The following is a 22,475-nucleotide window of genomic DNA, read 5'->3' as shown; positions in this document are numbered from 1 at the left end:
AACTACGAAACGTCTATTTCTCGTTCCAAGACTCTGCGAAGACATGGTTCGAGAACCATGAGGCATCCTTTACGAACTGGGAAGCATTCCGCCGTCAGTTGCTGGCTACCTTCAGCACAAACGCACGCAAGGAAAATGCCGAACTCGCCCTTCGCACCAGGTCACAGCAGGCGAACGAAAGCGTCGCTATGTTTATTGAAAACATGGCACGTCTTTTCAATCGGGCTGACCCTGCCGTGCCAGAGACTACCAAAACGCGCCATCTCATGCATGGTGTGAAGGAGCAGCTCTTCGCTGGCCTCATACGCGACCCACCAAGAACCGTCGCTGACTTCGCTAAAGAAGCCACAGGCATGGAACGTTCCTTACAGGAACGCAGTGCGCAGTACGGTCGTCCGGGAAGTGTTGCGGCCAGCAACTATTGTGCGTCCCTGCCAGTCGCCGGGGACGAGGCTCTTCAGGAGCTTGTGCGGAGTGTAGTTCGAGAAGAACTGCGCAACCTCTGCTTAGATGCTCCACCTGCCAGTGTTGCAGCTGTAGCCGATGCCGTCCGCGAGGAAATTCGGCGAGCAGTCCAGCCACCACCGGCACCACAGCCGGAGCCGTACGCCAGCATCTACAACAAAGCCCTACGGACACCGCAGCCGGAGCTGTACATCATGAGCTACAGTGAAGCTCTGCGGAGACCTGCGCCAGTTCCACATGCGTTCCGCCCTGCTGCCGAACAAACGCAGGGGTACATTCCCTCCGCCGAGCTGCGTGACCCGCGCCCTGTTGGAAAAGCTGACGTGTGGCGCACACTCAACAACCGGCCACTATGCTATGGGAGCCCGCTATGGGAGCCCGGTCATATCCTCCGCAACTGCCCCTACCGGCGGATGGGATTAAGAGGATTTCCACCGAGCGCACCTCGACCGCGCTATGGTGAGAGACCGCGAGACATTGAGCAGTACCTGGCCGATAATGTGCTGCCCTCAACGCCTCCACGACGCCAGTCTAGGTCGCCGTCTCCAAGACGAGTTCCTCCACCCAGTCATGCACCATCATCTGGCCAATTCAGAGGCACGTCTCCCCGCCGGGAAAACTGAAGACGGCGTCCTCTGGGGGTAGGACCGCCGCTGCCGCAGACAGTGAACAGCCTCCATCCGACGATTTTATGCGACGACCCCACCCGCCGACCTTAAAGACGATCCCACCGCCGACCTCACCGACGACCTCAGCGACGACCCCATCGATGACGGCACCAAAAACCTCGGCGACAAATTGTCAAACAATTGTTTCCGCCGCCGAAATTCTTGTTGCCGCCGATGGCTATGACGTATCTGCACTCGTCGATACCGGAGCCGACTTTTCTGTCATGAGTAGTAACCTAGCCGCAACCCTCAGAAAGGTTCTAACACCTTGGCATGGGCCGCAGATACGCACAGCTGGTTGCCATGTGGTAACGCCGGTTGGCGTCTGCACCAGCCGTATAAAGATCCGCGGCGCAACTTTCACTGGCTCCTTCGCCGTGCTACGAGAGTGCTCTAAAGAACTGATTCTCGGCATGGACTTCCTTAAAGAGTATGGAGCGGTCATCAACCTGCGCGAGCAATTGGTATCATTTTCGACACAGCGAGCCGTTGATACCGACCCCGAGCCGCACAGAGCACCATTACGCATCTCTGATGACCACACAACGATACCGCCGAGAGCAAGCAAGTTTGACACAGTCCAGTGTGATACCAGCTCCGGTACTCGGGGCATTGCCGAAGCGAATATGTCGCTGCTACTGTCTCGGCAAGTTTGCGTTGCTCGCACCCTTGTCGACCTTGTTCACGCGCGTACCACGCTCTTAGTGACCAACTTTAGTTGTGAACCCCAACATTTGACGAAAAACACGGTGATTGCCCATTTTGAAGAACTTGGCGAGCATGCCGGCCAATGTGCCTTATCAACAACGGCCCCCGAAATAGCTGAACAGGAGACTGCAACAGCCATTAGGACCGACGTGAACCCTGACCTTCTGACCAATCAGAAACGCCGCGTGGAAAGCCTTATTGACTCTTTCCGCGACTGTTTTGCATCAACATCCAAGGTTCGCCAGACGCCAATAACTAAGCCCCGTATTATCGTCGACAGTGACCAGAGACCGCTATGTCAGCGTCCTTATCGTGTTTCGTCGAAGGAGCGTGATGCTATCCGCCGCCAAGTTGCCGAAATGCTCCACGACGACGTCATACAACCATCGACGAGCCCCTGGGCGTCACCTGTTGTTCTCGTCGCAAAGAAGGACGGCAGCCTACGGTTCTGTGTAGATTATAGACGTCTCAATAACGTTATCAAAAAAGATGTCTATCCACTGCCGCGCATTGATGACTCATTAGACCGCCTCCGCCATGCTACCTACTTTTCGTCACTCGACTTTCGTAGCGGTTATTGGCAAATCGAGGTCGACGAACGTGACCGAGAAAAGACCGCCTTCGTTACTCCTGACTGACTACAAATTTAAGGTGCTTCCTTTCGGCTTGTGTTCAGGCCCTGCGACGTTCCAACGTATGATGGACACCGTACTAACTGGCCTGAAGTGGAAGTCCGGCCTTGTCTATCTCGACGACGTCGTGATTTTCTCCGACACGTTCGAGGAGCACCTGAAACGTTTGCGTGCGGTCTTTGAAGCAATTCGTTCTGCGGGTCTGTCTCTCAAGCCTGAAAAGTGCCACTTCGCATTTCGGGAGCTCAAGTTTCTTGGCCACATTGTGAGCGCTCAGGGCGCTAGCACCGACCCAGAAAAGACCGCCGCCGTTGCTGCATTTCCCCAGCCAACAGATAAACGAAGCTTGCGGCGTTTCCTAGGGCTTTGCGCCTATTATCGGAGGTTCGTTCAAAACTTCTCCAAGCTCGCAGAGCCGCTGACTCGCCTGACAAAAGACTCCGAACCCTTTTTCTGGGGCCAAGATCAGGAATTAAGGCCCGCCTCCAATCTACGCCTCTCCTTGCCCACTTCGACGAGCAGGCCGACACGGAACTGCACGCAGATGCCTGCAATGTGGGCCTCGGTGCGGTGATTGTACAGTGGCAAGACGGTGTGGAACGCGTGATCGCATACGCAAGTCGCACTTTGTGCCGTTCCGAAGTGAATTATTCCACAACGGAAAAGGAGTGTCTCGCTGTTGTGTGGGCAATCACAAAATTTCGTCCATACCTGTACGGTCGCCCGTTTCGAGTCGTCAGCGATCATCACTCCTTGTGCTGGCTTGCGAACCTCAAAGATTCATCGGGGCGACTTGCACGGTGGAGCCTTCGGTTCCAAGAGTTCGATGTCACCATCGTGTATAAGTCGGGTCGGCAACATAGCGATGCAGACTGTCTCTCCCGAGCTCCTCTTCCGTGCCCACCAGATGAGTCCGACGACGATTCTGCTTTCCTCGGCGCTGTCACCACATCCGACCTTGCCCACCACCAGAGGGCTGACTGCGAACTGCTGCCTCAAATCGAGTACCTCGAAGGAACCGCTCCGTCTCCGCCCAGGCTCTTCTTGCGCGGACTTTCGTCGTTTTGCTTAATATATGGAGTCCTCTACAAGAAAAACTACGGTCCGACCGACACTGCGTATCTCCTCGTTGTCCCAACCGTGCTTCGTAAGGAAGTTCTCGCTGCATGCCACGACGACTTTTCTTCTGGCCACCTCGGTTTTTCCAGAACATTGGGACGCCTCCGCCACAAGTACTACTGGCCACGGCTTGCTGCGGTCGTCCAACGCTACGTTCGAACCTGCCTTGAGTGTCAACGACGGAAGGTACCACCGAGAGAACCGGCCGGCCTTCTGAAGCCAATTGATCCACCGCAAATCCCATTCCAACAAGTCGGCATGGACTTACTGGGCCCATTCCCGGTGTCCTCCATGGGAAACCGGTATATTGTTGTTGCCACGGACTACCTAAGCCGCTATTGTGAAACCAAGGCTCTTCCCCGTGGCACCGCGGCTGAAATTGCACAGTTCTTTGTTCACCACATCGTGCTTCGCCACGGCGCCCCCGTGGTTGTATTAATTGACCGGGGAACCGCGTTTACGTCGGCTCTTACACACGAGGTCCTCAGTCTTAGTGGCACCAGTCATAGAAAAACGACTGCTTACCATCCTCAAACGAATGGACTTACTGAGAGGCTGAACAAGACCATCACAGATATGATGTCTATGTATGCCGACGCTGACCATCGCAACTGGGACGAAATACTTCCCTACATCACGTTTGCGTACAACACCGCCCTCCAAGAAACGACGCGCTTCACCCCCTTCCGTTTGGTGTATGGCCGAGATGCCCTGACCATGCTTGACGCCATGCTGCTCCCGGATTGTACCCCCTCGTCTGTCCCAGGCGCTGACCAATTCGTTCGCGATGCAGAAGCCGCTCGCCACCTTGCTCGACAACGCATTCGCCACCAGCAGACAACTGAAGCCCGGCGTTACAACCTCCGCCACAGGGAGGTGATTTACCAACACGGCGAGCACGTCTGGGTATGGAGCCCTATACGTGTGCGCGGTCGTTCTAAAAAGCTTCTGCGGCGCTACTTCGGCCCCTACGAGGTGCTACGTCAACTCAGTGATGTGAACTATGAAGTTTACCCGCAAGGAGTTGTCCGGTCTTCTCGCCCGCCCAAGTCTGAAGTCGTCCACGTGTCCCGCATGAAACCGTATTACGCCCGTTAGCCCCTCCCGGAGATCACATTCAGTGCTGCCACCACACGCCATCGCACTTTCGGTGTCTCCACACTCTTTATCCCCCTTGCCGGAGGCATCGAGGCGATGCCTCTTGAAGAGGGGGGTGATGCCACACTGCTCACATTCTGCTAGCGCCGCCATGCGGCCGAGCGGCATTACTGGGCTCGTGTGGGAGCGAAGAAGAGGACGTTCCCGTTCGAACGCGCGCTGCTGGGTTTCTGGCCTTCGGATTAAAAAAAAGCCCCTTTTCGTGCCGCCCTACGTTTGTCGGCGACAATATATATATATATATATATATATATATATATATATATATATATATATATATATATATATATATATATATATATATATATATATATGTATGTATATATAGCAACGGCACAGCTACTGCGGTCCACCATAAAGTCCGCAATAAAATTCCAATAAGGAAGGGCATCAGGCAAGGAGTCACGATCTCGCCAATGCCATTCACCGCCTGTTTACAGGAGGTATTCTGAGCATGAATTGGGAACAGTTGAGAATAAGAGTAAACGGAAATTACCATAATAATCTGCGATTCGCTGATGACATTTCCTTGCTGAGTCACTCAGGAGGTGAACTGCAAATCATGATCAATGAGTTAGACAGGCAGAGCAGAACGCTGGGTCTAAAAATTAACATGCAGAATTCCAAGGTAATGGTCAACAGTCTAGCAAGAGAACAGTACTTCACATTTGGCATCGAGAGCCTGGAAGTTGTACAGAAATACGTATACTTAGGGCAGGTAGTGACAGCTGATCCGGATTATGAGAGCGAGATAACTAGAAGGATAATGATGGGGTGCAGCGCATAAGGCACGTTCTCTGAGATTATGAGTGGCAGTTTACGAATTTCCCTCTAGAGAAAAGTGTACAACACCTGTATCTTACCGGTACTCACCTACGGGACAGAAACGTGGAGGCTAACGAAAAGAGTTCAGCTTAACTTAAGGGCAACGTAGCGAGCCATGGAAATAAGAATAATAGGTGTAACTTTAAGAGACCGGAAGCGGGCACAGTGGGCGGGGGAACAAACGCGGGTTAGAGACATCCTAGTCGAAATCAAGAGGAAAAAATGGGCTTGGGTAGGGCATGTAATTCGAAGGCAAGATAACTGCTGGTCCTCAAGGGTAACGGAGTGGATTTCTAGGGAAAGTAAGGGTAGCAGGGGGCGGCATATGGTTAGGTGGGCGGATGAGATTAAGAAGTTTGCAGTCAAAAGGTGGATGCAGCTGGAAAAGGACAGAGTTAATTGGAGAGGCATGGGAGAGGCCTTTGCCCTGCAGTGGGTGCAGTAAGGCTGATGATGATGATGACTGTCGAAGCGCATCTTTTGCTTCAAATGCTTGAAGTACGCATGTACCCTTAGGCCGGGATGCATTCGCTGAATGGGCGTTTGCAGCTACCTGCCCATGAGAAGCTCAGCGGGAGGCGACCCAGTAAACGCGTGCGGCGTTCTGTAGGAAAGCAGGATCCTGTCGATGTTTGGAAATCTCCAGGCGCTCCTGGCGGTAATGCGGGATCAGGATTCGCCGAATGCCGTTCTTCCTCAAGAAATGAGCGGAATTCTCGCTGATGAATGCGGTGCCGTTATTGGAGACAATGATGTATGGAATGCCATGTGTGGAAAGTATTGCCGCTAATATTTCCAGTGTGTGTTCGTTCTGCAAATCTGCCGCCACACCACTTTATCGCTTTGTTTGCGACGCAAGACGCGACTAGATTTATCTCAATTGATCGCAGCCAGTCAGAGCTGATTCTACGTTGTTCCGGAATGTTCTAGTAACTTTGCAAGCTTTATCGCGAAAGTTCGCTATCAGGTTTAAATTGAGCAAGGCCGACAGCGGCGGGCATTCTGTTCGACGAACGCCGAGCACGCTTGTCGGTTCGCCGCCCCCGATTGATTCAGTCCATTGTGAGCGCAAGTCAGCTCATTGAACCGTTTTCTTTTTGAAGACATTTTGTCTGTCTTCATCGCTGCTTGCACGGCCGTCACGACTACGTGACATCTGGTGGAGGTGCTGGGAGCCTTCCATGTTCCGGACGCCTCCTTCAAGTCGTGACGCCAGCCCTCAGCGCTTAGCACCCGAGGACGATCCAGAAGCTCAGGGAGCTAGCCGACGTCTCCAAGGAGAGGATCCGGAGTTCGGGACCCTGCCGGACCGCACCAGACAGCGAAAAGACGCTGCTACGAGCACCGCAACCTCGCCGAAGATGTCGACACCGATCATACAGAAGCAGCCGCGGGTGCCGCCAACTTTCAATAGATCCCTAGGCGAAGACCCCAAAGAATGTTTCGACCAGTTTGAGCGCGTGGCACCATTCAACAAGTGAGATGATGCTGGAAAAATTGGTCACGTGTTTTTCTCAGTGTTGGCTCTGCACGCACGTGGTACGAATTTAAGCATCTTACTCGTCTCTCACTTCATAGATTTTATGCCCTGAGCCAATAAACATCGCTTCAAAAAAAAGCTGCTGTTTATAGGCCACATCGTTAGCACGGACGGAGTACGCCCAGACCCGCAGAAAATAGCTGCTATTTAACTGTTTCTACCGCCGGCCGATAAGAAAGCAGTGCGCAGATTTCTCGGACTGTGTGCATATTACCGCCGACTTGCGAAAACGTTTCGCGCATCGCCGAGCCACTGACTGAACTGATGAAGGCAGACGTGCCGTTTAAATGGAAAGCGACGCAAGCTGAAGCTTTCAAGGAACTTCAGCGTCGTTTACAAGTCCGGACGAAAGCACTATGACGCCGATTGCCTCTCACGAGCCCCTGTAGATGCTCAGCCGCCGGACGACGCTGAGGAGGCCTTCCTGGAACCCATCAGCTCCAGCTCTTTTGCTGTGCAGCAACGCTCGGACCCCGACCTGAAACGCCTCAGCGAGTACCCGGAAGGCAAGGTTTCTTCACCTCCCGCTTCATTCAAGCGAGGACTCTCTCCCTTCTGCGTGCAGAATGACGTCCTTGTGAAGAAGAACTTTGCGGCGAGCAAAACAGCCTACCTCCTTGTTATACCTGCTTGTCTCCGCGAAGAAGTTCTACACACTTCACACGACGAGCCGACAGCTGGACATCTTGGGTTTGCTCACTCCCTCTGCCGCATTCACGGCAAGTATTACTGGCCCCGACTGTCTGCCAATGTCGCACATTATGTAAAAACATGCCGAGATTGTCAGCGACGAAAGAATCCTCCCACACGACCAGCAGGATTTCTGAACCCCATTAAAACCTCCTTAGGGTCCTTTCAGCAGATTGGCACGGACTTGCTTGGCCCTTTTCCAAAGTCCACGTCTAGAAATAAGTGGATCACCATTGCGACCGACTACCGGACCCGCTACGCCGAGGCGAAAGCCCTACGAAATGGAACAACACCACAAGTCACCTAATTTTTCGTGGAGTGCATTCTTCTTCGGCACGGTGCCCCGATGTGCTCATCACGGACAGAGAAACAGCATTCACGGCGGAACTAACGCAAGCCATCCTGCGTTACAGCCAAACCACACACCGGACGACAACTGCATACCAACCGCAGACCAACGGTCTGACCGAGCGCCTGAACAATACCATCGCAAATATGCTCGCCATGTATGTCGATGCCGAACACCAAACCTGGGATGTCATCGTGCCTTACGTCGTCTTTACCTACAACACCGCAGTGCAGGAGACCACCCAGATGACGCCTTTTAGGCTCGTCCATGGCAGGAAGGCCACGACCACGCTAGACGCCATGCTGCCCAACATTACAGAAGAAGAGAAAGTCAATGTTGCCGCCTACCTTCAACGCGCAGAAGCTCGAAGGCTTCCCGATTACGGATCAAAGAAAGATCAGCAGTGGACTGACGCCAGACGGTACAACCTACGAAGACGCAACGCGGAATACAAGCCTGGAGACCAAGTCTGGGTTTTTGCGCTCATTCGCCGCCGTGGATTGAGTGAAAAGCTATCGCGCCGCTATTTCGGCCCGTGCAAGGTTCTTCGTCGGCTGGGTGAACTGGATCATAAAGTCATCCCTGACGCAATGACTGCATCCCAGCGACGCCGCGTGCGACCAATTGTCCATGTAGTCCGTCTGAAGCCGTATTAATATGCGCGCTAAAGGACGCTGCATTTCCGTACTTTATTTTCGTAAGATCCGTTTTATCTCTTACTAGTCGCATTATTTGTTTTAATGCATCGAGTCGATGCTTCTTTGCGAGAGGAGCAATGGCACGAATATTTGTAGTGTTTGTTCGTTCTTCAAATCTGCCGCCACACAAATTTATCGCTTTGTTTGCGGCGCAAGACGCGACTAGATTTAACTCGATTGGTCGCAGCCAGGCAGAGCTGATTCTACGCTGTTCCGTAATGTTCTAGTAACTTTGCAAGTTTTATCTCGAAAGTTCTCGATCAGCTTTAAATTAAGCATGGCCGACAGCGGCGGGCATTCTGTTCGACGACCGCCGAGTGATTCAGTTCATTGTGGGTGCAAGTCAGCAGCAATAAACAGTTTTCTTTTAGAAGACATTTTCTAGGTCTTCATCGCTCCTTCGACCGCCGTCACCACGACGTGACAATATGGTTCGCAGACATCGATTTAGAGCGTCCGCTAAAGGTGCATCAACGGGAACCACCTCTATCCTTTTAGAGTAGGAATCGACTAGGACGAAAAAGTAGTGTCCTTGAAATGGACCACCAAAGGCGACATGCAGTCTAGACCATAGTTTCTTCGGAAACGGCCACAGATTAGACTGTGCTTTCCGTCCCATTCTCTGGTGTTCTTGACAGATTTTGCAAAGTTGGAGTTTCTGTGCATGCTGCTGTCTAGTCCTTCCCACCAAATGTGGCTGCGTGCGACTCCTTTCATCATTTCAACACCAGGGTGAGTTTCATGAAGGAAATCAAGAACTTCTGCTTGTAGTTCTTTAGTAACGACGACTCGTGTTCCTCGCAGGACGCAATTCTCATGAACACTAAACTAAGTACGGTTCTTCTGAAATAGTGTTTAATCACTTCCTCTTGGCAGCTCTTCACCAGTAAGGCGCGCCAGCCGTAGGCGTGACATAACAGGATTACGCTCTGCAGCTATGGCGATGGCGGATGGTGAAAGAAGTCGAGGATATGCACTTCCAAGCATGAAGATATCAGCAGGCTTGGGTACTTTGCCTAGCTCTGTAGGAAGCGGTAGTCGGCTCAGCGCTTCGGCGTTGCTGATGCTGGTGCCTGGGCGGTACACAAAGCGTATACTTGTACGCTGACAGGCTAATTGCCCTGCGTATCATTCTCAGTGATGATATGTCGGGAATAGGCTTGTCCTGTCCGAGAAGTCCCAGAAGTGGTTTGTGATCAGTCATCACTTCAAAATCTTGGCCCCAGAGATACTTATGAAACTTCGATGCGCCGGCAATTAAGGCAAGGGCTTCTTTGTCCAGCTGACTGTAATTCCTTTCTGCTGAAGGAAGGCTTCTCGATGCGAAGGCAATGGGATATTCCCCTGTTTTATCTCGGTGTGCGAGAACAGCTCCGATTCCGTACAGTGAAGCATCGCAACTGAAAACGATTTGCTTGGAAGAATCCCAATGATGCAGTACCGGCGCAGAAGTCAGGAGAGCTTTACTTGCTCTGAAAGCTTGTTCCTCTACGCTTGTCCATTTCCGTGGAGTTTCTTTTGTACGTAGCAAATTCAAGGGCTGGAGAACTGTCGAAAGGTTAGGCAGAAAACGCTTGTAGAAATTAATGAGTCCAAGGTAGCTTTGAAGTTGCTTGACGTCCTTCGGACATGAAACATTCCCGACAGCTTCTATCTTCTTTGGTGTTGGCCTCAGTCCGTCTGCGTTGATGACATGGCCCAGGTACTCAACATCTATCGCTAGAAATGAACACTTCTCTAGCTTGAACTTGAGGCCTGTTTCCTGTAGACGCTGTAGTACACTGGCTACGTAACTCAAGTGATCTGCGTCGTCGAATCTCGTTACCAAGATGTCATCAAAGTACACGGTGGTATGGCGCATGTCTAGCAAGAAATTTTCCATTTCTCTCTGGAATATGGCCGGTGCAGAAGCTACTCCGAAAGGTAGTCTGATGTACTGGGAGAGGCTCTGAGGCTTATTGGTGGTCACTAGCTTTTGTGAGCTCGTGTCAAGTTCTGCCTGCTGGTCAGCGCCTTTCAGGTCCAGCCTCGTAAACTTGATTCGAAAAGACCAGCGCGGAAACAGACTGGGACACGAGAAGAAAAACACTGACGACAGGACGAGCGCTGACTAACAACTCTTTATTGTCGAGGAACACCCAGCACAATATATGCCAAAACACCACTTGACAGTCAGGGGGCCAAAGATTACAACCTAATCCACAGTCATCGAGGGGCGGCCAACACATGCTTGAACCAGAAGTAAAAACCACAAAAAGTGAAAAAAGGGGTGAAACTTTATGAAGTGAGCATATCAAAAGTACTTTAACCAGCAAAAAACAAGGAAAAAACACAAGTGCTAAACAACATCGTGGCCAAAGGGCGGTGTCAAGAACTCTCTAACAACAACAAAGAGCGAGCCTAGAAGGTCCCAAGCAAGCGAAGCAAAAACAGTCAGGAATATAAAAACAGATAAAATGTCATGCAACCCTACAGATGCCACAAACAACTAAAACCAAATGAAAACAACCTAAAAAGCAAAAACTTGTCAACGCCAAAAAGGTAAGAGGTAAAAAACAGTCTGCATGTAAAAACACAATTTGGACAATTACCACTCATGAGCCGCACCAAAAAAAACTGAGGAGTTGAATGCGCACGGGCTAGCATAGGAAAATTTATGAGCAAACGGGAAGTGGCAGGCGAACACGTAAAATCAGTAATCTTTAGGCATGGTCAAGGAAGCGCATTTCTTTCTCATGCAGTCAAATAGAGGGCGTGCTTACGTAACTGTCCCCTGCCTTAGTAATAAAGTAGGCCTCAATGACCTCCCTTTCTGTTTTGTTTTTTGATGTTGCTAAGAATCTTGTGTTCTCTAATATAGGTTTACACTTGTGGCGATGCGGGTTGCAGTGGTCTGCTAGATTACTTCCAGACCCTCTATCTACGTTGAGGAAGTGCTCCCTGGCCCTGACATTAAAACATCTTTCCGTCTGGCCTATGTACACACAACCGCACGTTAGGGGTATCTGTTAGACAACCCCTGTCCGGCAGTGTGTGTACCGTTGCCCGTGTCTCGTAGTGCAGGTCGCCTGTCTTGCCTTGTTGTTCAAGACACATATCCTCGATAGCTTGCACGGTGCGGAAAAGACGACCTGGACGTTATACCGTCCTGCTACCTTTCTCACGCTGTGGGACATCTTGTGAGGGTACGGTATGACTGCAACGCGTTTCTTCTCTCGCTCCTTTCCAACCTGCCTCCCCTCCTTTAACTTTTTGACCATCGCCTCAGATATATTAGTAACTAAGGAAGGCGTGTACCCGGTAGAGTAGATGCGCTGTACCTGGTTGTCAAAGCTTGACTTTGCCATATGCACACAACTCTTGGCTAACACCGCCTGAAGTGCGTTTGTTACTATCATTCTTTTTATTAACTTTGAGTGCGCGCTTTCAAATGGTAGCAAACTCTTTCTAGACCTTACGTTGTAATACCAGCAAACAGGTTGTCTTTAAAAAGAAGGAACACGTCTAAAAACTGGATGCTGTTATTCACAGGCAACTCAATGGTGAAATTCAGACCACCAGAAAAGGCTTTGAACAGTTCGGAGTTACTACTAGCGGCCTCCGGCAAATGGTCAATGGTAGCTGTGTCCATGACTACAACGTAGTCATCCACATACCTGTAAACTTTCACAACATGTTTATCCTTCAGTTTCTTATGAATGTTTCTATCCATTGCAGCCAGATGAACATCGCACAATACCGGGGCAACTGACGAGCCAATACAAATCCCGGATTTCTGGGTCAAAAATCTACCACTGAAAGAAACGACAGTGGACGAAAGGTAAAAGCTCAGGAGCTCGATAAAATTGTCCACGCCTATGCCGGCTGTATTCTGAAAGACCACGACTCCAGTGTCGTCTATCCTCTGGCGAACTGCGTTGTAGAGACCATCATGCGGAAAAGAGTAAAACAAGTCCTCAACGTCTAGCGAGAAGGCAGTTGCCGCTCCCATTATGCCGGCTCTCAGATCATTCACAACTTCCAATGAGCTGCGAATCTGGAAGGGGTCTTCTCCCAACAACCTCTTCAAATTGTCCCTTAGGTAATGTCCCACATGCTCCTGCCACGCACCTTTTATGCGAAGCATAATAGGGACATTACTCAGCTCAACCATAGCCCAGCCTGGCGCGGCCGCGACCACCAAGGCTAACTCCCGCTCCTCCCGCTAGGGGCGCTTCAGCCGAGCACGTGGTCTGACGTCACGCCAGCTGAGGAGAGACCGGGCTCAACTCGCGCGGTCGCCGCGCGGCCGCGACCACCAAGGCTAACTCCCGCTCCTCCAGCTAGGGGCGCTGCAGTCGAGCACGCGGTCTGACGTCACGGCAGCTGTGGAGAAACGGGGCTCAACTCGCGCGGTCGCCGCGCGGCCGCGACCACCAAGGCTAACTCCCGCTCCTCCCGCTAGGGGGCGATTGTCGTCGCGGCATTGTATAAAAGAGCCCCGCTCCTCACTCCGAGGCAGTCATACAGCATTACCAAGCATAAACCAAGTGTATCCAAGCATAACCAAGTATAACCAAGTGACATCAGGCTATAACCTTTATATGCTTCGCATCCTAGGCTTAACCTTAGCTAAGCCAGGCCATTTTTTCTGAGACAATTGATCTAAGCGGGCATTCCGGTTTGTGCGTCTTTCCTGTGAAAAATATTTCCATGCAGCCGGTTTTTGCACCGTCCACTTTCTTTGCCAAACCACCTAGCTGGCACTGCTTCAAAAGGACGAGTGGAGCCGATTTCTTCCTTGAAGCACGAAACTGTACAGGCTTAAAATTCTTGTCGATGGCAGCCATTGCCTTTTCATTGAAAGTATCTCGCGGCATTACAACAAAGCCCCGTTCCTTGTCCGACTGCAAAACGGTCAAATTGTTGCGTTCTAGGCAGCTCAATACTTTAGCGAACGGAGGGGGTGCCTTCTGCTCTCGACTCACTGCGGATGACGCATTCCACACCATCCCCGATGAGCTGTTCCTTGTCTCTGTCACGGGAACGGTCAGCAACGTCTCTAACCATTGCCAGCATCTGAGGTCGGCTGGTGGTAGGTTCGTAGGCAAACTGCGGTCCTTTTTGTAGGATGGCCTGGACGTCACTTGGCACAGAAGCACCTTAGAGCATCGTGACAGGGTTTTGCAAAGCCTTCTTCACTGTAGTTCTTGCCTGGAGGCGCAGGCGGCACGTTGCCAGAAAAACTCGGTGGCTTGGGCAGCCAACTTCAGCAGACCACTGCAACCACCCTCGCCACAAGTGTAAACCTATATTAGAGAACACAATGTTCTTAGCAACATCAAAAAACAAAACAGAAAGGGAAGTCATTGAGGCCTACTTTATTGCTAAGGCAGGGGACAGTTGCGTAAGCACGCTCTCTATTTCACTGCACGAGAAAGAAATGCGCTTCCTTGACCATGCCTAAAGATTACTGATTTTACGTGTTCGCCTGCAACTTCCCGTTTGCTCATAAATTTTCCTATGCTAGCCCGTGCGCATTCTTCTCCTCAGGTTTTTTGGTGCGGCTCATAAGTGGTAATTGTCCAAATTGTGTTTTTACATGCAGACTGTTTTTTACCTCTTACCTTGTTGGCGTTGACAAGTTTTTGCTTTTTAGGTTGTCTTCTTTTGGTTTTAGTTGTTTGTGGCATCTGTAGGGTTGCACGACGTTTTATCTGTTTTTAGATTTCTAACTCTGCTTTTGCTTCGCTTGCTTGGGCCCTTTTAGGCTCACTCTTTGTTGTTGTTAAAGTGTTCTTGACACCGCCCTTTGGCCACGATGTTGTTTGGCACTTGTGTTTTTTCCTTGGTTTTTTGCTGGTTAAAGCACTTTTGATATGCTCACTTTATAAAGTTTCACCCCCTTTTTTCACTTTTTGTGCTTTTTCCTTCTGGTTCAAGCATGTGTTGGCCGCCCCTCGATGACTGTGGATTAGGTTGTAATCTTTGGCCCCCTGACTGCCACGTGGTGTTTTGGCATATATTGTGCTGGGTGTTCCTCGACAATAAAGAGTTGTTAGTCAGCGCTCGTCCTGTCGTCAGTGTTTTTCTTCTCGTGTCCCTGTCTGTTTCCGCGCTGGTCTTTTCGGATCACGTCACACCAACTCGCCCAAACGGCAATTTTGATTGATCGTAAACTTTTTGCCACCTGAAAGTTTCGCCCAGAGGGCTTCGACTCGGAGGACAGGATATTTTTCCAGCACTGTCGCACCGTTATTAGTGACCTTGAAGTCGCGACATATGCGCCCGCGGCCGTCTTGCTTGAGCACAGGAACAATTGGGCCTGCCCACTCAGACGTTTTGACGGGTGTCAGTGCCCCGTCTCGTTGCATGCTTTGCAATTCTTCTGCAACTTTGTCTTGCAATGAAAAAGGAATCGTTCGTAGTTTGAAGAATTTTGGATGAGAATCTTCATTGAGAACAATTTTGGCATTCACACCCTTGAAGTATTTTCAGACGGACTAGAAGGTCCACCTGAAAATGCTTCTTTGTAGCAAGTCAGCAGCTCGTCAACGCTCGTAAGTGAGTCAATGGATCTGATGTCATTTAGATCGAGCTGAAGCGCACTGATCCAGTTTCGTCTAACAAGGGTTGAACACTGGTCTGGGGCTACAAGAAAAGGCAGTGTTGCCTCTCTTCTTCCGAACTGGACTAAAACGGTAACCTTGCCCCTAACAGGTGTCAGTCTTCCGCAATAACGCATCAGAAATACGTCTGATGGGTCTACTGAGACCTCGGGAAACCACTGTTGGAATGGGGTCTCCCCTATTACGGAGACACTCTCCCCCATGTCTAGCTCCATTCTAAGAAGCCAGCCTGAGACTTGCAAAACTGCTACAAACGGAGTAATTGTTTTCTCGCTGTTCATCTGCCACGTCTCGTAGACCCGTGACTGGATTTCAGGAAGATTTCCACTGTCCTCAAGGCTGTGAAGTGGCTGCTCTGTTTGCCTTCGCGTACTGTGCTTCCTATACACGTTCTTTTGCTTCGTGTCGGTAGCCTTTGAGCGACATACTCTGGCCAGATGCCTGATCTTGCTGCATGCGTTGCGCCGAGATTTGGCGTGCTGGTATACTGTTGCGTAGTGCGGCTCTCCACAGCGATAACAACTTATCGTCTGTTTCATTTGCTCGCACATCGTACTGTGAACTGTCTGCGCTTCGGTCATGCCCCGAGCTTGCATCAACATGCTTGAGTCTCTTTTAGCCCTCTCCATTGCAATTAGGAACTTGACTGCTGACTCGAACGTCAGGTTTGGCTCTTCAAGCAGGCGTCGTTACATTTACGCGTCATTAATGCCGCAAACGAGTCTGTCCCGCAGCATATCAGGAAGGAAGGTGCCGAACTCACAGTTTGCTAAAAGCTTTTTCAGTAATACGGTGTAGTCGCTGACAGACTCCTCCGGTTGGTGAGAGCGACTAGTGAATCGGAAGTGGCAGACCACCACGAAAGGCTCCGGAATGCAGTGGCCCGAAAGCACTGAAAATATATCGTCTATAGAGACTTGATCTGGAGCTTTAGGTGTCACCAGGCTCCGTACTAAGGAGTAGGTACTGGACCCGCAGCCTGTTAGGAGCACGGACCTTTTATTCTCCTCTGGAACGCTGTTGGCATCGAAAAACAGCTTGACTCGCTCCAAGTACTCTGTACAGGCTCCTCCTTTTTCGTGCAATGGCTCCAATGCTCCGTAGGTCGGCATGGTTGCAGATGATGCGATGCCGGAAAACTTTTACCTCGTCGTCAGAATGGCTATAGTATTGTAAGAGGGTGAGCTTAGAAGCGAATGCCGAAACGAGTCACCGACGTGCCCTAAGGAGGGCCCAGGAAGAGCGCCCTGTAAACCGACAGCACAAGCTTTTAACAAGGTTGGAGTGAAAAGTTCAGTAGTGTATTTTCGCTCTTAGGTGAGTATTGCCAACCAACATGGTTCGGCTTAAATGTCAGCTTTAAATAAAAAAAAAACTGCAAGACACCTTGGTGGATTACCTCGTGGGTGAATTTCAGTCCAGATCCGTTTCTTGTGAAATATCAAGGGCGTGTGATCCTTCTCCAGGGCCCGGGGACCCACAAAAAACAAGGAAATCATCCACATAGCGGAAAATTCGTTACACAATTTCAGCTTATTGGTCTCTATTTTCTTATCAACTTGGCCAAGAAAAATATTACTCAGGGTAGAGACTACTCTTGCCCATATGCACACCGCGATTTCTGCATAAAAATTTCACCATCCACATGGCACAAACGTTATCGAGGTGAAAACAGCTATTCCAGAAAGAGACAGTCGTAATCCGACAGTTGTTTTGAAAAAGGCATTCGTTATTGTCATCCGAAGTATACTGCCTTGCATACTGCATAAGGTGCCTGCATGGGAGTGAATAAAATATAAAAACCACATCCAAACTAAAATCACTCTAAAAAACAGGTTTTTCATCCATGAGGAACTTAACCACTGCTTCCAAGTCATCTACCAGAAATGGGTGTGCTGTACGCAGGAAAAACAAATCATCATCATCATTTATTTACTCTTAAAGGCCCTTGGTTTAGGGAATTACATAAGGGGGGGAGTAGTCGTTGCATATACAATGGTACAACAAAAATAAATACAAAGTGCAGGGTTCTTGTTAAACAGTAACATCATTACAAGCATCAACACTAATAAAGACACAGCTGCTCAAGAACAACTTGGAAAAAAAAAAACAGGCGCATACACATTCAAAAACACGGCAAAATATCTCAGTCCTTAAAATGTGCTGTTAATAAGTGCCTGAATTTATTAGGTTCTACTTCAGTAACTATGGAATCGGGTATGTCATTCCACAATGTAATGGAGCTAGGTAAAAAGGATTTATTAAATGAGTTTGTGGAGCCATGTATGCGCTGGAAACTTAAAGAATTGAAAAGTCGGCGTGAGGTGCGAAGCGGCAGGTGTAATACAGAATTTCGTAGCTGTGGGAAGGTATGGTACATTTTATGAAATAGGCAAAGCTGTGAAATTTTACGCCGAAGTGCCAGGGGTTGAAGATCAAGGGATGCCTTGATAAGAGTTATACTGTGTCGTCTGTCATACTGCGATGTGATGAAACGGGCTGCGCGATTTTGGATGGCTTCAAGCTGATCGATTAGATATTTCTGATGGGGACTCGAGATCGCCGAGGCATATTCGAGTTTCGAACGGATGAATGTTACGTAGGCGAGTTGACGGATAGAACGGGGTGAAAAAGCGAGGGATCGTCTGATAAACCCAAGAAACTTGGAAGCATCTGTACAAAGTTTTGCAATGTGCTCAGACCATGTTAGTTTGTTGTTCACGATGATTCCAAGATACCTGTATGATTCTGTTTCAGAGTGGTGTAGAATTTAATGAATACGGATAGCTGAGGTTATTTCGCTTTCTTCATACATGCATGAACTTACATTTGGAAATGTTCAGTTGCATAAGCCATGACGTACACCAGGTTTCTATGAGATTTAGGTCGCGTTGAAGCAGAGTGTGATCATCGGGAGTAGATATGGGGCGGTAAAGGACGCAATCGTCTGCGAAGAGGCGGATACAAGATGATGTGGCATTAGGAAGATCATTTATAAATATCAGAAAAAGGAGTGGTCCCAGCACCGATCCCTGGGGGACACCAGAGATGACTGTAGTATTTTGCGATCTGTGGTTCTCTATTACTGTATATTGTGAGCGTTCGCGGAGAAAGCAGTCAATGCATGACAATATTAAAGGGTTAATGTGGAGGCAGGACAGTTTTGCCATTAAACGCTGATGTGGAACGCGATCGAAGGCTTTGGAGAAGTCTAGGTAAATGACGTCAGTTTGGAAGGAAGAATCTAAGTTTAAGTGAAGGTCTGTGGTGAATTAAAAAAGCTGGGACTCGCAAGAATGGCCTGATCTAAAACCATGCTGTTTTTCATAAAAGAAAGCGTTATTTTCGAGGTGTGATGCGACCTGCGAATATAAAATGTGCTCCAGTAGCTTGCATGGAATAGATGTTAATGAAATTGGGCGGTAATTAGAAGGATCGGATCGATTGCCTGCCCTAAATACTGGGGTTACTTTACTAGTTTTCCAATCATTTGGTATTTCGCCGTTTGAAACAGAGTGCTGAAAAATAGTGTGCAAAATACGGCTAGAAATGCTCATGGTGCCCTTCAATATTTTGGCAGTTATGTTGTCTGGCCCAGGATCGCTTGACAATTTAAGGTTGTCGATGAGTTTAGCGATACCCTCATGGGTTATAAAAACTGGTGGAATTTGGGAAAAATTAGTGGCAGGTATTGGGGGAATACCAAGTGCAGGTTCGTGGGTGAACACGGAGGAGAAATATGAAGTCATGACATCTGCGCGCTCAATATTAGGAACATGTAAGCCATCATGGTTAACCAAAGAAATGTTTTGAGTACGGCTTTTGCACGGGGTGACCAGATTCCAGAACTTTTGGGGGTTAACGCGCATAATGTTTTCAAGATCTTCGTGAAAAAATTTCTTTTTAGAACGTCGTAGTATGCTAATGTATTCATGTAGGCATTTGCTGTACGTTTCCCATTTTTCTACAGAATTTGTGTGCTTGGCCGCGCGATAGAGGCGCTTCTTTCTGTTTGCTAACTGTCGCAAGGCGTTGTTATACCAGGGCTTGTTACAGTCACCACGTATGCAGACAAGGGGGACATAGGTTTCGACAAGAGATAAAATTTTATTTTTCTAGAGCAACCAGTTTTATTCTACTGATCCAATGCGTGCGGCCTGCTGGAAAAGGTGGAAAAAAAGTTTCTAACTCACGGTTAATAGTGCTAAAATATGCTTTATTGTAGTCGCGGATGTACTTTGTGGAGCGTTGCTTTGTGAGGATGGGAACGGAAAAATTGAACACAAGCACCTCGTGATCACTTAGACCAGTGATGCTTGTTAATGACTCAATTAACTCCGGTTTGGAAGCGAGAACAAGATCTAGAATGTTGTCGCCACGAGTAGGCACTTTAACTGTCTGGGTGAAGTTAAACGTGAGGACTAAGTCAATAAAATTGGTCGACGGACCGGACCGTGCTGACAAGGTTTCCCAGTCGATATCGGGAAAGTTAAAGTCTCCACAAAGTAGGAAGTTCGCATGGACAAACCGAGAGTGCAGATCGAGTAGGACGGAGTGAAGGTCGGTAAGAAAGGAGGAGTCGCAATTAGGAGGCCGATAACAAGCAACCATAATGTTCGTACAGCTAGGAAGGGCCAGTTTAACGCAAAGTATCTCGTGAGAGGAACTAACATGGACGGATGATGTATGCAATTCTGATTTCGAGAGAGCAAGAACGCCACCACCCCTTCTTCCCGCTCTGTCGCGCCTGTAAGCAATAAAAGATTTCGTTTCGGAAAGAAGTTCTGTGTCCTCGATATCTGGAGTTAGCCAAGACTCGGTGAAAATAGCAATGTCTGCGGAACTATCTGCAAGAAGGGACCCTATTGCTTCTTTCTTTGGGAGGTAACTGCGGATATTTGTCAATAATAGAGTCATGTTCTTAGAAGACCGCGCATTTCTGTCAGCAAATGATGATTGACGAGGATTGGCACGTAGTGAGCGGAAAACAGGTGGTGGTGATAGCTATGATGACGATAGCTCTGTTACAGTATCGGTTGTGTCATTGTAGACTTATTGCTTGCTACCAATAATAAGTTTGTTGAAACGTATCATGAATGTAGCGCTATATTGCTGAGTATACGCAAAAAGTTTTTTCCGGGCCAATCTGACACGGGCTGAATAATCTTCGCGAACGGTATACCCTGAATTTTTAAGCTGAGATGTTGCTGAGAGAATTCAGGATTTGGTTTTGAAATGCGCAAATTTTACAATAATGGGGCGTTTCTTTGCTTCCGTGTAACGACCCATTCGGTGCGCGCGCTCGATGTCAGCCGGATCAATTGTCACAGAAAGTTTGTCGCGGCAGAAGGAAACGACATGTTCTTCAGATTGCGCCCACGTTTCTTCTTTTACATCCGAAATTCCAAAAAAGATTAGGTTCGACCTGCGGAGGCAGTTCTCCGCGTCATCACATTTTTCGGCGAGCTGTTTGATTTCAAACGCAAGCTTAGTACTGTTCTGGCTTGTATTATTGTGCGGGCAGGGGCTACTCGATTGAACATTCCCAATATTTCTTTCCAAATCATCGACACGCAGCGACAGACGATTGACAGTTTCTTCTATGTTAGACTGCGCACCACGAATAGCTGACAACTCGGCAATTATTGTGGCATGAGATTGCTCGAGGCGAGCGAAAGCTTCAGAAATATCCTCTAATGACACAGGGGGCCCAGGGTTAAGTTCAATATCACCTGACTGAACAAGCATAAAAAAAAACAAGGAATGCATTAAAGTAGTGGAAACATGACAGGCGAAGCATTCGGCGACAACAATCAAGCATTTCAGGGGGGCACGCCACCGCGAGCAAGAACGGGTCATTTGAACGGAACGATGCCGAGGACGGCAGGTAACTAACCTGCGTAAGAAGGGGCGAAATCATGACCAAGTTCCGAGCGGTGATGTGCCCCAAGTGGCTCCAGAGCAGATGCGTCTTTTGTAGTCGATGCGTATCTCCCGCGCTGATAGTTCCGCCAGGTTGCCAGGTGTCGTACTTGACAAGCGGCTGGAACGGCGGTGGAAGGCAGGTTTCAAGTTCTTCGTGGACGGTGACGGAAGGGTTCCAAGGTGAGTCGATGAAATCGAAGAATCCAAGGGGATAGTTGAAGCAGGAAGGCGGTTGGGTGGTGCAGAGCAGAATAAAAGCCTGCGTAAGAAGGGGCGAAATCATGACCAAGTTCCGAGCGGTGATGTGCCCCAAGTGGCTCCAGAGCAGATGCGTCTTTTGTAGTCGATGCGTATCTCCCGCGCTGATAGTTCCGCCAGGTTGCCAGGTGTCGTACTTGACAAGCGGCTGGAACGGCGCTGGAAGGCAGGTTTCAAGTTCTTCGTGAACGGTGACGAAAGGGTTCCAAGGTGAGTCGATGAAATCGAAGAACTCAAGGGGATAGTTGCAGCAGGAAGGCGGTGGGGTGGTGCAGAGAAGAATAAAAGCCTGCGTAAGAAGGGGCAAAATCATGACCAAGTTCCGAGCGGTGATGTGCCCCCTGTTTTAAAAGGCATGTAGACAAAGAATTGCCAAAAGTTGTGCCCAGAAACGATTGCTCTGAATGGAACATATGCCTTGCGAGTTTTTGCTGGAAAGAAGATTTTAAGAACAGATATCTCAGCTTCTTTATTTTTCTTATTCAATCCTACGAGACTCAACCTATGTAGTAAGATCATGGCATTGTGCACTTAAGCGGGCTCCTTCTAATGCAGATCTAAAATTTTTTATCACCAGCACAGCTTTATCTGACAGCACAACGCGCAAGCGTCGATTGTCACACAGGCAGTTCACAAGACAGCGAAATTGATTACGCTGACTACCTGATTTACCGCTAGCAGCAACTGCATCACCACATTCTGACTCATATCTGGCTCTGTCATCAACCCGAGCTTTACACAACAAACTGCGCGCAACGGCTTCATTATTATGCTGTAGCATAGTAATGAAGCCTTACTACGCCAACTGCAGGGCAGAAGCCTCTTCCAAGTC

The sequence above is a fragment of the Amblyomma americanum genome, chromosome 2 (genome assembly GCF_052857255.1).
Source record: "Amblyomma americanum isolate KBUSLIRL-KWMA chromosome 2, ASM5285725v1, whole genome shotgun sequence".
NCBI classification, from domain to species: Eukaryota; Metazoa; Arthropoda; class Arachnida; order Ixodida; family Ixodidae; genus Amblyomma; species Amblyomma americanum.
This window is presented reverse-complemented; position numbering follows the sequence as displayed.